The sequence below is a fragment of the Anopheles funestus genome, chromosome 2RL (genome assembly GCF_943734845.2).
Source record: "Anopheles funestus chromosome 2RL, idAnoFuneDA-416_04, whole genome shotgun sequence".
NCBI lineage: Eukaryota > Metazoa > Arthropoda > Insecta > Diptera > Culicidae > Anopheles > Anopheles funestus.
Genome location: NC_064598.1, coordinates 30,118,208 through 30,136,546, shown reverse-complemented (window position 1 = coordinate 30,136,546; position 18,339 = coordinate 30,118,208). Strand labels below are relative to the sequence as shown.

The 18,339-nt window shown below is 44.0% G+C and overlaps 1 protein-coding gene across 6 annotated transcripts in view; it reads right to left on the bottom strand.

Annotated features, from left to right (window-relative positions):
- Positions 1–18,339, bottom strand: part of LOC125765772 (cytoplasmic polyadenylation element-binding protein 3) — a 220,136-nt gene that overhangs the window by 123,948 nt on the left and 77,849 nt on the right. The gene's annotated exons all lie outside the window — the stretch shown is intronic.

Genomic DNA, 18,339 nt, shown 5'->3' with positions numbered 1-18,339 from the left:
ATTCCTAATTATTTATTTGCAAAACAGTGCTAACTGTTCGCAGTTACACGGTCAACTAATTATCAAGTGAGCATAATGTGTATATGTGTGCGTGTGAATATGCTGTGACAAGACCCGTGCACCATGCGTTCTGCGACCTCCACGAAAAAGGATCGATGATGTATGAATATTAATTAGAGCGCACACTCACATTCGTTCTATGGGGATTGTGTTTTAACACAGGTACTGGACGTACCTGGCACCAGAACGGTGTTTCAAACATTTATCAGTACATTAGTTAAGTGTGTTCTGCTACTGGTACCTCCCGCGGGGTGGGGAGTGAACAAAAAAAAGTTCGCTATAAAAAGAAAGACACAGTCATTACTGGTTCGTGAAGTGTTTTAATGTTTAACTTGCATAATTTGGCACAGTTTCAATCATGCAAATGAAGCTATTCAACCGGGCCCGACTATTTGGTGCAGTTCCTGGAAGCAACGGAATTCCGAAATTAATATCCTTTATGGCACATTGGTTTTGTGCGTGAACTTAATTCATAACGTTTCTTTGATTATTGGTGCATATATTAAGTTTTGCTTTTGATGTGGCGGTTGGATTGGGAGGTGAATAAATATTTGAATTTGTTTCTTTTTTTCGGTGGCTTTCATTAAAACAGAATACGGTTGTTTAAGCTTATGTTGTGTAAATAAAATCATTTCAACTATCAAAGATTAAACGACAATTTTCATTCATATTCCTAGTACAAGAATGGTTGGGTTTGGGAGTAACAAAGAAACCAAAATAATATTTATTTATATGTTACGTTGTTTTGTATACATTAGAACGCCCATTATCCGTGCGCATCGGGACTCAGCCCTTGCCGGATAAGCGAATATCACGGACAATTAGTGTTTACTGCGTAATGGATGGACTTTCTTTCTAAAGCAAGATGTTAATTTGCTTAGTTGCACTTTGTAACATAAATCGGTTCTATTTGGTCGAACTTGAACAAATTGTTGAAGCTTTTATTTCTTGCCATCGCTGGTTTGTGTCACGTTTGTGTCAATTAATTTCATTTCTGAGCTGCACGGATAATGGGATAGCTGGATTAAAGGTACCCGGATAATTGGCGCTCCACTGTATTTATAAACGTACTGAAAAAAGGCTTGAATATTATTTTAAAATTTAATGTTTATAAAATTACACATAAGTAAACCAATAATAATACATTGATCGTAATAATAACGAGGAAAATCGTTTGAAAAAAAAAACTCCAAAAATGCTCCACAATCTCAAAAATGTGAGTATTACGCCTGTATGAATTTCACTGATCGGGAAATCGGTATTAAGGAGATATTTAGAGAAAAGATGTGTTGCACGTTAGAGGGTCAGTTTGCTACTGTTTTTTTATTCTGTCCGGTTACAAAGTTCATTCGTAGTTCATGCGTTTAGTTCATTTTAGCTATCCTTATTCCTTACTTCGTGCGTCCGATTTATACTAATAGCTCAACGGAATTCAAATATTTTTCGTACTATAAACTGTAAATTCTAACAACGCCCTCGAATATTAGCTTTACAGTAAATGAAGAAACATGAAGGCAAGCAATACAAAAATAACATAAAAATGATCATATATGTTAAACGTGCTATAAAATGCATGAAGTTCTTTACGGATTTTCACCATCTGTCGTTAGCAGTGTTTCCTTGCCGTTTAAATGCAAATGGCACTGGAGTTTCCATCGTCCGGAACTAGTTATATTCCTAGCAGGATTTATAAATTACCAGTCAAGATACAAACAAACGATGGTAAATAATTGCTAAGTTCCGATTCCGAATACCGTACACAAACCGTAGGTACATGTACGTCCCGCTTACGTTTCATTCATACATTTTTGCGTCCGTTTATAGCTACCAGTCGTGTAAGCAAAAGTAAATTTGTGTGACGTGGCCGCATGTTTCACGAACACCTTACTCTACACCTCATCTCACGGGTGGATTTCCAGCAGCAAAGTGGGGAACCATGTTGGTAAGTGATTTTCTCCTCCTTGCCTGCCGGTACCGCTCCCAGCCAATCCCCCCAAAAAAGCCGACCAAACCGATGAGTGAATGAATGGCTGTAAAGTCATTGAGGTGGAAGTTCTGTTTCGTAATCAAATTGAGTGCCACGATTACGATAACGATCAACAGCGCGACCGGACGCACTGCCGACATACGGTGGCACATTCGCGTCGCACCGGAAGAGGAACTGTGACATGGGTACGACAGCGAACGTGGCACGGGTCGGAGTTTTGTGTTATCGCTATCGCGTGACCGTATCCTATCTGTAGCGGTGCGTGTTGCGTCGAAACATCTCACCTCGCAAGCACGAGCCCCGGCCAGTATAAAGCAAACATCAAACTTTCACCGGTATCAAATCGCGGCTTATGGTCGGGTGAGGGGAAAAACCGAAAGGTAGAGCGGGAAGCAACCAAGGAAAACTATTTGAGGAAAACTCATTTTCACACCTACGTCAAATTGAGGATTGGGTTTGAATGGTTCATCAAGCAGGGAAAGGTGACGTGTGTGGGTAGAGAGTTGTAAAAAAAAGGAAATCTAACACTTACATATGTAGAATGTTGGTTAATCACACATCATATGAGCAGTTTATGCGTTTAGCGGTATTTGCCAAATGCCATTGCACATTGTTCAATCACGCTTGCAGCTACGGACGTATGCAGTTTTTGCACCCTGGGGTGGAATTTCCCCGCATTGTGATGTGTTTTATTATCCTACCACGGTAAATAAAATCCTACCAAGCAAGCAAAAAAACGAGCACCATAAAAGCACGCCCATGTTTACACTGACAGCAGAACGAACAAACAAAGCACCATTGACCTTTTTAATGAGCTTTCTGATTACCGCGGAAAGGTGTAATAGCGTGTGCTGGGTACATTGACTCAATGGTTGGAAGTTTCTCCCTGTTGCTCCAAACACCCCCACAACCCGGTTTTGGGACAAAGAGTTCTATCGTCATCTAGCAGCATCTCGATCAATCCTTTCCCCATTACCGGCCGACGTTGATTCATCAATCTTCGGATCGCACGGTTTTCAATCGATTCTTGCTTTAATCCCTGCGGCGTGGCTTACATTCTTCTACGGTGGTTGATCGATTAGTTGAGGTTGGTTTTAATTGTGTTTGCAAAAGTCACTTTCTACGCTTGCTCTTGCCAACTCATGCTGCTTGCCACGGCACGGCAAGATGCCTCACGTTCTACAGCTGTGAAGAAAGTGCCCAACCGGGGGCTGTACCGTTCCGTGATCTGAAGATCGGTAAAACTGAAAATCATCCCATGTCTTTTGGGTCGACGGAAATGACGATGCCATCGTTTCAGGTGCCGCCGTTAAGACGTAGGCAAACACATTCCCAGCTTTTACACACCTTGCCCGTCTCCGGAAGGTTTAATCCATCCAGATTAAATTACTCCCATTTTGTGAGCAGATATTTTGTTCCTCAGATATTCACTCTTGGCAAGAGATGGAAGAGATGGAAGCGTACCGCGGAAGCACAAAGTGCCACAATCCTTTCTGAATGATTTGCACGGCGTTTTCTGCACCAGACTCGAAGTGTAGGGAAGGATATTCGCACATGGTTTTCTCGCATGCCACCGACTGCTCCGTATGCCCTTTGTTACACATTTTAGCTGAATCATGAGACATAACGCTACAGCGGGTCCATGATTGGTTGGAAAATAATTTGAGATGGTAGAAAAGTGGTTATGACAGCTCACATATGATGGAACACCCACCTGTACTGGAAAGAATAGAAAACTTTGTACAGTAACAGTGGTTTGGTTTGATTTGAATGAAAAATTAGCATTCCGTTAGTTTGAGCATTCATTTACGAATTCCAATCAATACTATAACTACATTGTACATCCACTTGTGCCAGTGTCTAATATTGATCTCAAGTTTCTTCTATAAAGAATACCTTTTTATTCCCTGTCAAATGTAAGCCATCGATCAAATGATGAACGATGAATAAATATGAAGATGAAACCAAATCCAGTTGTATGGCCCATTCGGGGGAAATTGTACCGAGACTGGTATGTGACTGGTCGGGTGTATGTGTGTGGCCAAGGATTACCCGGGAATGAATGATTGGCCAGTGCAATTTCTACAAACCACCATCATCACCACCGCACCCACCACAAGATGCCACACATGTGTGCGTTATTAAGATCAATCATCATTAAAATTTGATATTGCTGGTAGCTGATGACGATGACGGACAACAATCCCCTACGGTTCGTCTTCATGATGAAATGTCCTGCGATGATTGTTTCGGGTAGGCTTGCAAGCATGTACAGCCCCATGCGCCCAGAACACATGGATGGCTGGCCACAACTCGCATGCGGTGAAAACGGAAGTACCCGCGGGACTAACCACTGAAGATGTAGAAATCTCACGGGAAAGACGCTTCGAAAGCTCGACACACGATCACACATACGCAGCAGTGTGTGAGGGGGAGTGTGGGCCATTTTCCTTGCGTTTCGTAGCCCGTCCTGCCCCACTGTTCCCCCCGTCTCTGGTAGGTTGTTCGTTTATTTATAACCTTAATGCGTGAATTATGTCCTTCGGGCGCATATGCTGACGAAAACGCTAATGTTCCCTGGAGGAAACGTGGTGGGTTGGCATAGGCGCACTGGAAATATAGGTTTTGATCGAGGAGCGTCAGCACGCCGATGGGCTGAAGGAAAGCCACTGTACGGGGGAGGCATCCCATCCTTTCAGCGGATAATCCTGCCACGTGCTCGCTTTTGCGCGGACTAGGTGAATGCAGATTTAAAAGCCTGGTTGGTTGGGTTTGATGATAATGGTGCAAGGGGTATGATTATGTTTGTTTGGTTTCCCTTTTTGGTGAAATCGGGAAACCCCGTGCACCGAAGTTATGGTGCGGAAGAATGATGATGATTTTAAGAACCGCCGATTCGTCGCGCGTTCCAATGGAAACCATTACCGGAAGATGGCGTATACACACACGCACACATACAAATGTGTTGTGCACAGATTCGTACACACGAACGTAGCCACAATTGACTTGTTTTTCTCCACACCACTGCCAATGAAGGTGAACGTAATGGAACCGGTGTGTAGAACCATAAAGGCATGCCGAGCTACATGCGGCTTACGATTGGTGCGGGCCCAGTTCCACCGGGATCTCCAACCATCTCGTTTGGGATATTGTTTTACTTTGTGTTGTTGCGATTTTTTCTCTTGCTATTTCACTGTTTCCATCAGTGTAGCGTGTACAGCGAGCCTGTGTGCGACATGTAGCAAAAGCCCGCTTCAGCCGATTCCACTGCTGAACGGCCCAGTATTTACTGGGAAGCCTTTTTGCCGCGGGGGAGGAGGACGTTTGTGTACTGATGTAGTCGAAGCCGAAGCCCCCTACCTTTATGCTCGGAAGGATCATTTATCATCTTGTGACATAAAACATCATGTGTGCGCGAGCACACGCATACAAGCGCGTACAAGAGAAGTCATCAAACTGTTGTTAAACAAAGACGCCGGAAAGGATTGCCAGTCGGGTTTTCTGGCGAGAAGCTTCCGGGTGGCAATATGTTTCTAAGCAATGGAAATTACTACCTGCCCGGTTGGAAGTGAAAGCCCTATGCGGAAACAGACACATGCTTTATGTGAGCTTATTTTGAAACCCATTACCCATGATCTGTGCCATGACTTAACATAGTATCGCATCGCAAACACAAAGCGCACGGGGATGAAAATTTGCAAAAACCCCAAAGTTACACTCCAAATAGACACGCATTATCTTGATACACTTTCGGTTATACAAAACGTGGGTAAATTGTTTATATTAACGGGAGAAGCCCGGTCGTATCGTATCATTCGCTTTCTTTGAAGCTTATACAGTTTTGTGCATGACACTGCATTCATCGATAAAATGCGATGCAACGAAGCTCGTGAGAATCATCCGGAATGTTCAATGAAAATTCGTTACGTGTCACACTATTCTCCGAAGGGATGACACGATCAAAGGTAATGCTCTTTGTCTGGCTTTTACGAGATCTGGTTGTCGAGATGTTATGGTTATGCTTATGCAAAACAGCGCACCCTGCAACCGTGCACAATATTTATGACCATCCATCGTAGATGATGACAATCTGCATTCAGCCAATGTGTAGGGATAAAATATTTTGCAATATATCCCCGGCTCGGATATTTCAATCATACGTTATCCCTCGTTACCTTGCAGTGCGGAAAATGTTCGTTCAGTCAGCAAGCACCGTGAAGTGATCTGCTTGACGGATTTATTTTTATGACTATCACACTATTCACGTAGCTCACCTTTTGTGCGCACTGCAAGTCGTTAAAACAGTACAGCACGTACCTGAGTGTTAATAAAACTGATGGCATTGCTTAAAACTGTTATGAAGTTTTGGATCATGACCCGTCAACAACTATGGCTACACTAGCACTGACCGTAGTGTTGTTATCACCGTTTAACGGCATATTTTGACTGCTGTTACTGCTGCTAAAAATGGATTTCATAATCTTTTTCAAATAAACACTTTACTCGCGTTATGTAAAAAAAAAAAGATAAGCGTACAACGGTTTTAAACAACGTTTTGAAGAACGTTTTGAACAACGTTTGCCATCCTGCTTAAACCCACGTTCGCCATGTCAGGTTTAGTGATTAGTAAATTTTCAATTTTCCCAAGGTCGGAATAATCCGGCTCCGAGACATTTCGGAGTATACTTCGGAGTAACGCCGGTATTACCCCGGGGGGGGGGGGGGGGGGGGGGGGGGGGGGGGGGGGGGGGGATCAGTGCAACTACCTGCACCAGGCTACTAACCGAACTTGAATCCGGAGTCAAAATCTTAGATTAGTCCGGAGTTAACTTTGGATGCAGCGGCGGAGTTAACTCCGGAGTGTTCCGGTACCAACTCCGGAGTCATTCGGAGCCAAGTCCGGAGTAATTACTCAGCGTTATTTCGGAGTAATTGTTTCGGAATTACTCCGGAGTTACTCCGGAGATAACTTTGCATGCAGCGCCGAAGTTGGTATTCCGGAACCAACTCCAGAACCATTCGGAGTCAAATTGACAGTAATTACTTCGGAGTAAACTTCGGAGTTGCTTCGGAGTAATTGCTCCGGAGTTTGATCCGGATTAATCCGGAGTAATTACTCCAGACTATACTCCGGTTTTTATACGTCGGAGTCGTAGTGAATTCATGAATCCACTCCGAAAATCCCACCACTAGCCAGGTTTTCCTTCCAATAAGGTATCTATTTTTACCTGAAATTATGTTTGCCCGTCTCTTTTAGGTAAAGATCTGCAAATCTGAACGTTAAATTTGATTACGGCTGCAAAACTTAAGATGAAAGCGAAAAATGAAAGGACGATGGCAAAGGACGATTTAAAGCTAGCGATGATGAAATGAAATTATTGTAGCAGTAGCATATCGTCGGAATTCGGTATCATATTTATAAAATGCTTTCCCTTCACTTATTCATGCTTTCGGCATATACACAACACCAACACCACCAGGTGAGGTTCAGTTTCCGGGTCTTATGGTTTTATTTTCTCCTCTACCGCATCTTCCCGTTCAAAGAATGATCAGAAATTCCTACACCATTATGGTGTTGGTTCCGTCAAGTTGCTCAAGTAACAGGACCCATCTTTAAATCCCAACTGGCTAACTGGGCAAACAGTTCGGGGAAAACCGATCACCGGCTCTTACCAGCTCTTAGCCATGGTACGGTCACAGCCTGGCACGGTGGTCCTTAGTATCCTCATCGGCACACGCGTTCATAAATCTGAGTTTTTGAATATTTATAATAACTTTGTACCTTGAATGGTTCAGGTTCCCGTTTGTGCCGTGGAAAAGTTCTGCCACCGAGGACAAATGCCACGGAAATAACTTCTCCGTTTCCGTTGCTCTCGTATGCCCGTGACGTAGTAAGTTTTGTACGATTACTGACCGCATTCTCCTCCTTCACAGCCACCTTGCTCCCACACGCGCTCCAAGCCAACATCACTCAAATTCCCTAGAGCTTTTATTTTCTTTTCGGTAAAAAGTGTGTGTATCCTACTGATGCTTCCAACCGGCCTTCCGGTGGGGGACCTGCGAGGAGTTTCGTCATCATTATCATCATCAATAGCGTGGTGTTGGTCGGATGTAGACGAACGAACGGAATGTTGATCGGAATTTTGATGAAGATGCTCCGTATCGGATGGACGCTTCGATGGCGCCCGGAGTATGGCCAGTGTTTGTGCTATATGGGGCTACGGATTTACTTTTCCAGTATGGAATCATTTTTCTGTTTTTCTTCAATTTCGGGAAGAAGCTTTTTTTTGTTGCCTTTACTTCTTCCAGTTTATTCCCGTTGGCAGGGACGCAACGTAGCGTTTTGTGTTTGCTTTCGGGGATGAAACAAGTGGCCCCAAACAAAAAGCGGAAGGGAGGGCAATAAGAAGACAAAGCGCTGCAGCGCCTTTTTTGGGCAATGGAATGTTTCGGCAAGAACTACAGACTGACCTAACAGTAGGTGGCGAGGGGAAGAAATATTGATTGTATAAGCACGTACCGATAAAATCCTGAGCAGCATGACAAGTTGTATGGCCATGGAAACTCGATCTGCGTATAATCGATGTACACATATTTTTTGGGGCGTTTTTTCCTGTGCGCTTTTATGTGCGATAATGCTTCAGTATGCTTCAGGATGTTACGGTTTTTTGTTTATTTGCTTGGCATTAGCGGAGAGGAATAGCGATAGTGGTCATTCACAATACTAGTGTTCCCAACTGGACGAGAATATTTGATATCAGTTCCTGCAGGGCGCAACAAGGGTGATGAAAGAACGATGTTTTAAACATTAATAAGGGGAAAACTACATTATTCACAGATTTTTTTAATGAAGAGAATATAACTATTTGTAACAACATTGCCTTAACGCTAACCAGTTCTCATGGTGGTTATGAAACCCAAAAAAATCTCTCAAATATTCCAGAAAGATACAGAGAATACATCCGCAACGCCAAGATTTGTCCGTTAAGGCAAACCTATCCATGAGAAAGAAATAAAATGCTCGACATAATGAGTGGCGAATACAATGCTAATCTTTTCATGCGTACATGGCGCATGAGACCACTTATGCGTTGGAGCTTTCCCTACAATTCAACACGAGAGTTTCACCTAACCTGCCACCATTTACTGGGCAAGATAAAACGGCAACGAGGTGTACGCAAAACGGTAAGCTTGGTTCTATCCGCAGCCCATCGCAGGCTGCAAAACGTTAATCCGGACAACGTGTGCTCGGTTGACAAGTGCCACAGTGCCGTAATCCAATACGTAACGCATGAGTCACGCGCCAAGGACAAGTCCGGTGAGGCGACCCAGCTGTGCGTACCTATCGCACACCGATACGGACCTCGGATGTTTATCTACGCAATTCAAAGTTTCTCAACCGGCACTGGAACCGCTTACCGTACCGTAGGCAGCATTACTTTTCACCCACATATTCTCTCCTCAGTCTCAGCTGGTGCACCCTGCTTGCAATCCCTCCCCAAAAAGGTCAAGATGTGCGGAGAACTTTTTTACAACGATACCTGCGACTCATACAGGCCAGTACGGCCTAACTACAGGGACAGCTTGATAAGATGTTAATCAAAAATTGAAATTGCAAATGGCCACTGTGAAAGTGGATGAATGTTGGGATAGATATTTTTGGTCGAAGTTGTACACAGTTCGACAAGTACACACGCTGTGTTCCCATTACGATGAGCTGCAGATGTTGCATTTCCATTGCGAAGGTGTTGTCTCGGTGGCAAAAGGTGAGGTGTTGTGGCACGATGTGGTGTCGGTGTTTGTTCAAGTGATTGCTAGACGAGTGTTGTAAGCGTTGGTTACGCCGTACTGTTGGTTATATTCGCAATTCTAACGAGTTCCATCGAATGGTTAACTCCATGATGGAAACCATGGCTATTGCAAAATATCTTCCAACGTCGTAAAATGATCAATGGACATGAGTAAAGTTTAGTGATTTCTTTACGTATAGACAAAAATGAAGAAGAAAAAAAAGTTTAAAGTACTTTAATACTCCAACAAGAATGATTCGAATAATACTCCTGTAACAGACAACCAAAACCAACGGTTAAGTTATGGCAAACCCTTGCGTCAGCGATGACACCGTTTGCTTTAAAGCCTAGCGACCCGCTAGGCTGTAGTGGTGGCGTAACCGCTAGAGTGCTAATTTTGATAACAAACCGTAACGAGATGAAACGTGACGTGAAATGGGAAATAGCCGTGGTTTCAGTCGGTCTACTCCACATGGGCCGACTAGCCTAACCATGAGCCGTTATAACCATGGTTTGGTATGGATAAGTTGGTTGCATTATACAAAAAGCGTTTGTACGTTACTTTTGCACACCTCAAGGTCAGTGTTAAACAGTTTCATGTAAAGTAAAGGCATTGACAAATGATTTCTGATGGATTTCTTTTTCTTGTATAAAATACCGTTTTTTCCCTGTTTCTAAAATTAAGGTAAATATATTTTCATTTTACACACATACAGAATAATTCTTACGATATCACAGCTTAAGAATTTGACTCGAATGGACACAAAACTTTACAAATTCAAATCCGATTGACTGATTAAAAAACAAATATTTAAGCAGATAAGGATGATTCTCTTATTTCTTGTTTCTTTTTTTTCTCTCTCTCGTTCACAAGCGCGTATCATTCACAAAAGCTGACGTATGAAAAGAATCCTTACATTTTCCATCTACCCATCGTTCTTTTTCCCGGAAACTGAGGCAACTGTCCCTACTTTTCATCGTCTGCGCTTTTTTTTTTTGTGCGGAACCAAAAAATGTGTCAGTGTTCGCGTTTTCCTACCTTCTAGTGGATCGTCATTGGGCTGAAATAGACGCTCGTTGGATAGCAGCAAGCTGGCCAACGTTTGCTCGTTCCGTTGCAGATCGTTATCCTGCCGGTACTCGGAATTTAACTGCTCCTGTTGCTGGCCGGAAGCTGAAGGAACTGAACCGTGAAGTTGACGTTGATAGTCACCTTCGAAGAGAGAAATGGAGCGCCGCACCGGTGGTTTCGTGCCGATGGCATCTCCGTGCTCGGTATGCAACTCCCCACCAACCACCGCCGGCACGATTGGCCACCGTGGCAAATCGAAGGGTCCAAGCATGGTTGGTTCCGGCGTGGAGCCCGAAGCCATGGAGGAGGACGTACATTCGCTGGGAGGTAATGAACCGTACGCGCGGAACATTGTGATCGGAATTTTGACCTCCTTCTTTTCGCTTGTTTTTGCGATTGAAAGAGAGAAAAACACACACTCACACACACACTCACAGCCACTCGTACACCACACCGTTGCACAAAAAAAAATGGCTCCAGGGGCGGAACTATGCTGCACGATGTGTTTACTGATTTCCGATTCTGCAGATCAAATGATTTCGGTAGCTTTCACACAATACCACCACACTACTACAACCTGCGGGAACTCGTTATCGAAGTAGCAAACTGCAGACCGTTAGATAACACAGCAATACTATCTCACACAGGCACGAGGCTTAGACACATGCCTGTTAATAAATGGGCTCTGGACCAACGGCTTAGGCTCGTAGCGGCTATTCGCAGTGCGATCTGCTCACAGAACTATTTCCCGGCACGATTTCTGGGCGGATTAGTTGGTTGTGATTTGACCGGCCAACCGGGGACTTTGCTATCTATGAAAACAGCCAAACACGGTACCGGAAGTTGAACAAAATATAAACAAAACAAAAAATCATACGAAACAGATAACAGAACAAACTTTTTCAACGAATCACTTTTCCACCGAAAGAAAAGCAAAAACCCCAGCAGGGCAGAGTAGTTCACTGTTAATGGGTGAATAGTTCCTGTGTGACTATATCGCGGGCACGGCTACGAACGAACGAACGTACGGGCTGCTCGGTGACAGCTGTTTGAGATCGTAGATCTGCCGTCACGATGCAGGGAGCGCGAAACCGCGGGAGCGGGTCTGGAAACGCGCATAAAGCACGCGATCGCCAACTTTTGGAGCGATTGCGCGAAACAGGGAGGGAACCCTGTACGCGAAGACGTGTGACACCGCTAATCATACGCAAGCAGCGGTACGGCCATCTTCAGTCGCTCTGTTGCGCTGAAAAAGCCAGAAGTAGAAGGTACAGGTGGTGCTGGTGGTAACGAGTGCGGACAACAGCGTACCACACTATGATAAGACGGCCGCATACACAGCCACTAACGCCAGAGATAGAGCACCTTGCACGTTACCTCGCTCGGTCGGTGTTTGTCTAGTGTGCTCGCGCAACACACAGGCGGACGGCCATGTGCCAGTGTCAATGTTGCGGTGTTACATACCCCACATCCACCAAACGGAACGAGCATAGTTTCCATATCGCTCGTGGAAAGTTGTCTACACGCTTGTCTCCACACATTTTGTTTTCGTTGCGTTTATCTTCCGCTGGCACGAAGTATTTGTGCCGCACTGTGATGGTTGCGAATGCGTATTCGTGTACGCCCGTTTGCCGGTAAGAGGACCGCACGAAGAGGTGGCGGAAAAATGGTGGGTTAGCTACTAGTGCGGAAACACTGGTCACATATACGGATGGAAGCGTTGGTGACTTCGGTGCAGTGTCGCAGCGGCGTCGGCAACTTCTGTCAACGATGATCCGATGATAATCGTGTTTAATGTGTCTGTCCCAGCGATGCACACATACGCGCAGGGCAAATGGGTCAAGATCAGTGGTTTCGGTGTTTGGCATAACGATTAATATCGATCAAGTACGATCAAAATATCATTAGTTGTACGGATGTCGTTAGAAGGGTTCGTGCCCCATTTATGGAAGTCAAATTACACGCCTCGTGATTTTTGGTTGTGCGTTGAATAATCGAATTTGAATTGGATGTCCCCAATCATATACGGCTGCTTTAGAGTTTTTTTTGTACTTCAAATCGATAAAACTCCCAGCTCAACGATACAAATTTTAAAAATAAAAAAAAATAATTTAGATTAGATTCTGCAATAATAAATACAATTCAATGTAATTTTGGGTTTGTATAAAACAAAAATTAACCGCCATCGGGCGAGTCTTCTCAGCTAATGTTTGGTGTGGCGTTCCGCGAGGTGTCAAGATTCGCAACTTGGTGCTAATTTACTCGACCCAAGACTCAAAATAAACGTTTGGTCTTAAAGGTTGTGTTGTAACTGGGCTGTACTCTACTTTAAATGACAACGTGTTGGGACAAAAATTATTCTTCTTGTCTGGATTCTTTTAAGTACTTATTAAATTTATGATTTTATTTTTAGTACATATTAAATTATCCCATCCGGACCGTCCCCCCGAAGCAAGGACTGACTATCCGGCTACGTGGTAAAATAAGTCTAGTAAGCCAGAAATGGCCGGCATGACCTGTGTAAGGTCGTTAAAGCCAAGAAGAGAGAGAGAGAAATTTAGGAAATTTATTTCAAAAGGGTTAAGATTTTGATTGTAATACAACATAATTAAACGATTTAGCGCTTTTATTCATTGAATACAACATAACAATCTACAAATTTCAAAAAAAAAGTAAACGAAACTTTGCTGTACACGTTGAGGACATCGCTAGTGCTTTTTGAGTTTACCTACCTTGTGTCATTCAATTTAAGCCAGAAAAGTAAAATACTGCTGACAAATAAAACACACCTGAAACTATTCCCTTCCACCTTCACCACCTTCCAGCAGCGGGAAATGAGCACAAAGTAACAGTACTCAGGGTGTCGTATCGTCCCCCAACTGCCTGACAGCTGTCACATACGTAGTTCATAGTATGTGTCAAATTTATGACTTCCTTGCTTCGAGGAAGTGGCATACGGCGAAGCCTTTTGCTCGGTTCGGTTCACGCTCGTTGATGCTGAACACGAGCGATTTCAGAGCTGAAGTGAAATTCCTGCAGGAGCATAAGTCAGGACGGCTGACATTGACGTACATACCTTTTTTCGGAGCAAGTGCCGTAGCTGCTCTGCAGCAGGGCTGCGCTTGATTTTAAACAGACGATCTTGCGTCACAATAGGATCTTCATTTACCTTCGTATGCTTGTACCGCAATTAAACAGGGAACATTTAAGAAAAAAAACTGTAAGAATCGTTCACTAACAGCTTAATTTTCATCCCAAATCACCATGCTAATGGTACAGTGCTGCAGCTGCAACACATAAGCAATAGAATAGCTGAAGTTAAGTTGAAATCGGGCTCGATGCCGTAAACTGTCACATTTCGTTGCGAACATACACGCCGGTTTTTGCTTCGGAATGGTTTCTATGCAATTGAAGCCTGTTGCTGACAGAACGGTGCGTGGTCTGGGTGTGCTTTGCCCTGGCTGCAGATTACCGGTCGACGTATGAAGGCCGGTTCTTTTTCCACTTGACTTCCTTTTCGCCTCCACCTCCATCGAGAGGATCTGCCACGTGCAGTGTGCGTTACTTTGATACGAGATGCTGTGCATTAGAATTTGTGACAGGCAGTGTGCTAGTGGCATGCTACATTATTTTCTCACTCGTTCCAATGCGACGGCATCAGGGTACCAGGGGCCCGCTGTCCACCCGTCCCGTGGTACGGATTTATTCAAAAAGTCAGTAACACACAATCTTTGCACGGGAAGGTTCTTCTGTCGATAGCTCACATCAGACGGCAGAGAGCATTCCGTATGCCATTGGAGAAATAAAAAAAAACACGGTCAGGGGTCCACTGTTTGAACGGTTTCCACCCCGTAAAACCGTACGGTTTATGGTTGAGCAAAAAAAAAGGGCAATCCCTCGGACCAATGCACATGTGGTCCGGCTACGGCCCGAAACGATCCCTAATCGGGGACTACAAATTACCAATGGTAATCGCACTAAGTGATGTACCATTGGATGGCCCTTTTTCGCCCAACTAGGTCAAAGTAACGAGTACCCGAACGATTCCCCAGATTCGGTTGAGAAAAATAGAGCACACAAACACACGGTAAGCATTAGACCATGGGACGGAGAGAGAGGGAGCGTGTGTGGGATGTCCAGAATGGGGACGTTAAAGCTATTTGAATGGTTTCAATTTCGCTTGATCTGGCTCAGGGGTAGATTTCCACCATCGGTATAGTACCACGGGAGCCCATTCACGTGGGTAATTTTCCTTGAGTCAAGCAACAACAGCTTGTGCCGGTGTGTGAGTTTCTACGTGCGTTCTGCTGTAAGCCATCATGCCACCATCGACCACCATGCTTTGGGCTTTAAAAGCACACGCACACCATCGATTGTACCGTAGTGACAAGGTTTGGTGTTTACATTCCCTGTCACGTGTAGTGTGCGACATTGAAACAAACTTGCCATCGACGCACAACGAACCAAAAAAGTGGAGAAGTGGAACAGGTGCCTGGTGCAGCATTAGAGGCAACGGGAGTAAAAAAAAAACGTTATGACGCAACTCGAACCGTGATGAAGTGCGATGCCATATCGCATATTGTCGGTGGTTTGGTGTTTTTTTTTTCGTTCACTCCCCGATGCGATTCATAGTGCACGTGGAGAAGAGAAGAAAAAAACCGAAGCGGAAGGGATAAATGATACCGGCTTCCGTAAAAGGTGGCACTGTGTGTCAAAAGGAGAATTTATTTTCTCCTCCACATTCAATTCTAAATTATGTACCGTGCATCTTGGACAAAGGTGCAACGGGGCAAGGTGTCACTATAAGCGCGTGAAACGGGTGCGCGCCGCGCAACTGTGTCGTATAACGCAAGGTAACGAACGCTGACAGACAGGGCCGAGGGTAGTCAAGTATCATCGTTACGATAGCGATGCAAATGCAGACGGTAGCAAACGATAACGAATGTATGCAAACGAGGTGCATCAATGGGAAAAACAAGAAAAAAAAAAGAAAACGGTTGTATGAAACTGTTGTACGAGGCCAACGCTTGGTGACAGTGTGCAGCCGATCGGATCGAGTAGAGTTTGCGAATGAAATGAATTGAAAGTAATTTGCCAACCGTCAGTACATCGTGTGGTAAGCGGTGTAGAGGTGCAAAAAAAAAACACACACACATGATACGTGGCAATGAGGATGGCTCAGTTCCACCGGACAGATGGTTATGCAAAGGTTACGAGTCATGCAACCTGAGACGAGGAACACATCCACATATGAAATCAGCAACGTCTGGTTATAGAAGTAGATAAACGATCCCAAGCTGGGTATAATCATGCACGATCGTACGAGCTGGAGAAGTGTGTTAAAAATAAAGGTTGCAACTTTTCAAACCATTCTTATACAAATTATGATAGCACTCGGGTGCTAACAGATGATTGACATTCCAACGACTGGCGAATAAGTTCTCCCTAATGATGTCGTTTTTTTTTCTTCTAATCTTCCACCCAGGTGCCAAGTGCTGATTAATTCTGCCAAAAGCATAAAATACACGACCTTGAGCATAATTTTGCTCAAGCGTCTGTAACACATTCACAACATTTTTGCCATTCCAATAACTCGCGCCCAGCTGAAAATCGAATTGCCAAATATGCCAAACATTTCGCTCATTATCTTTTACCCTTGGCTTGATAAAGTGGTGCGAACGGAAGACATCTTTATAAACTCCGACGCCAATATAGTAGCAGCAGCAGCAGCTCGAGTAGCGCTAGACAATCTAAAACCCCACCCCGTTCAACACGTAGGAAGCCTTAAAATGGAGAAAAGCCACGGATGGCGTATAAGGCGTCTAAAGTTCGCGACGGAAAGAAATTCAATTACAACGACTTTCTTTCCACCACGTGCCACGCAGTGGATTGGGTCGCGTTCATGTTGCGAATAAAAATGCGCGAACCTCGACCTCGCACACATGCACGCACGCATCATGCCCTTCCAAGTTCCAATTGATGCTTAATACTTCTTTATGGTTCGTAATAACTATTTCTATTGTCTTTTTTCGAGTCACATTCGTATCTTTTTAATTTATAATTTTTCACATCCAACAGCAAAAGGCAAAGATTCTGAGCGCGTAAGCATTTGTTCATGCGTACGAGAATGGTAGGTTATGTGCGTGGTTTTTGCTGATTGTTTTGAAGCAACTGTGTCCATTAAGTATGGGCTGGAAATGGTAATGATTGTTTTTCCATTTTTCTATCGCGCGCAACACATCGGCCACGAACGCCAATTGTTCAAAAAACGTGATCGCCGCTGGTGAAAGGGCATCGCACAATTTAACTTCTTGACATTAAACGGGATGGACGGGGTTTTTCAGCGTTGCACGCTTCAGTCAAGCGCCAAACTCGAGGAAAACTTTGGTGCAGCGAACCATTTTTGGAGCCACGGTTTTAAACTTTCCCATGGGTACATTTTCTTTAAAAAGGGTTTCAAATAATGACACCGAGGTGGGGACTGGAGTCGCGTAGACTGAAGCAAAAAAAAAAAAATGAAGTTGTCGTGCCAATGTTGTACGTGCCTGTCGGGTGGCTAGTCGCGAACGAACGGTTATTGGGGGTAAATATTGTCTTGATGAAATCGTCTCCCTACTGGGAGTGATTACATTTTGTATCACATTCAACACACTAGAAATGCGACAGCATTCATGTTGGAGAATTGATCCCCATACAGCACGTACCACAATTGTAATCCACGTGTATGGTTTATAGTTATTGAGTGAAATTTTTATTGAATATTTATTTGTAAATGCTCAACAAATAAAAAAAGGGTTGGAAAAATTACTCAGAAACATAACATACTTTAATGTATTTTAAATAATAGTAATTGTTCCAACACACAAACATCCCAAAGTTTAAACTGTGATACCTTACCGATACGAACACTTCAGTAATGTGAAGCAACGAAATACAATGATAGCGATGCATGTCGGTGCAGCAAAACGATCGTTATGCAACTCAACTGCAGGCATCGTTAGTTTGTTTCACTTTGTTAGCCCACCACACTGTAACAAGCGAAAAGTTCTCATCTGCATCAGTCGTTCGCATCGATGCATTTCAAGATGCAGATGAGCCACAACCGCTTGCCACTGTTCTCACAACACCACACAACCACGGTACCGTTCCCATTCGTTGGCCATCAACAGAAAACAGTGCAAACAGGCTTTCGATGGCAACGGTTTTCGTGGATGGTACGCATAGGTGGTATATAATCCACTACTTTCATTGTTGCATCACTATCACAAACTGCGAACCGATTGGATTGGGCTGTGTGATGGTGAGATTGTGAAGGCTTCAGCACCGTCCCAAAAACGCCGCCGATGGTGTTCGCTTATTGTCGTCACTATATCACTCACCCGCCCAATCCGGATAAGCAATGACAAGCCTTTTGCGATCGTTTGTTGGAA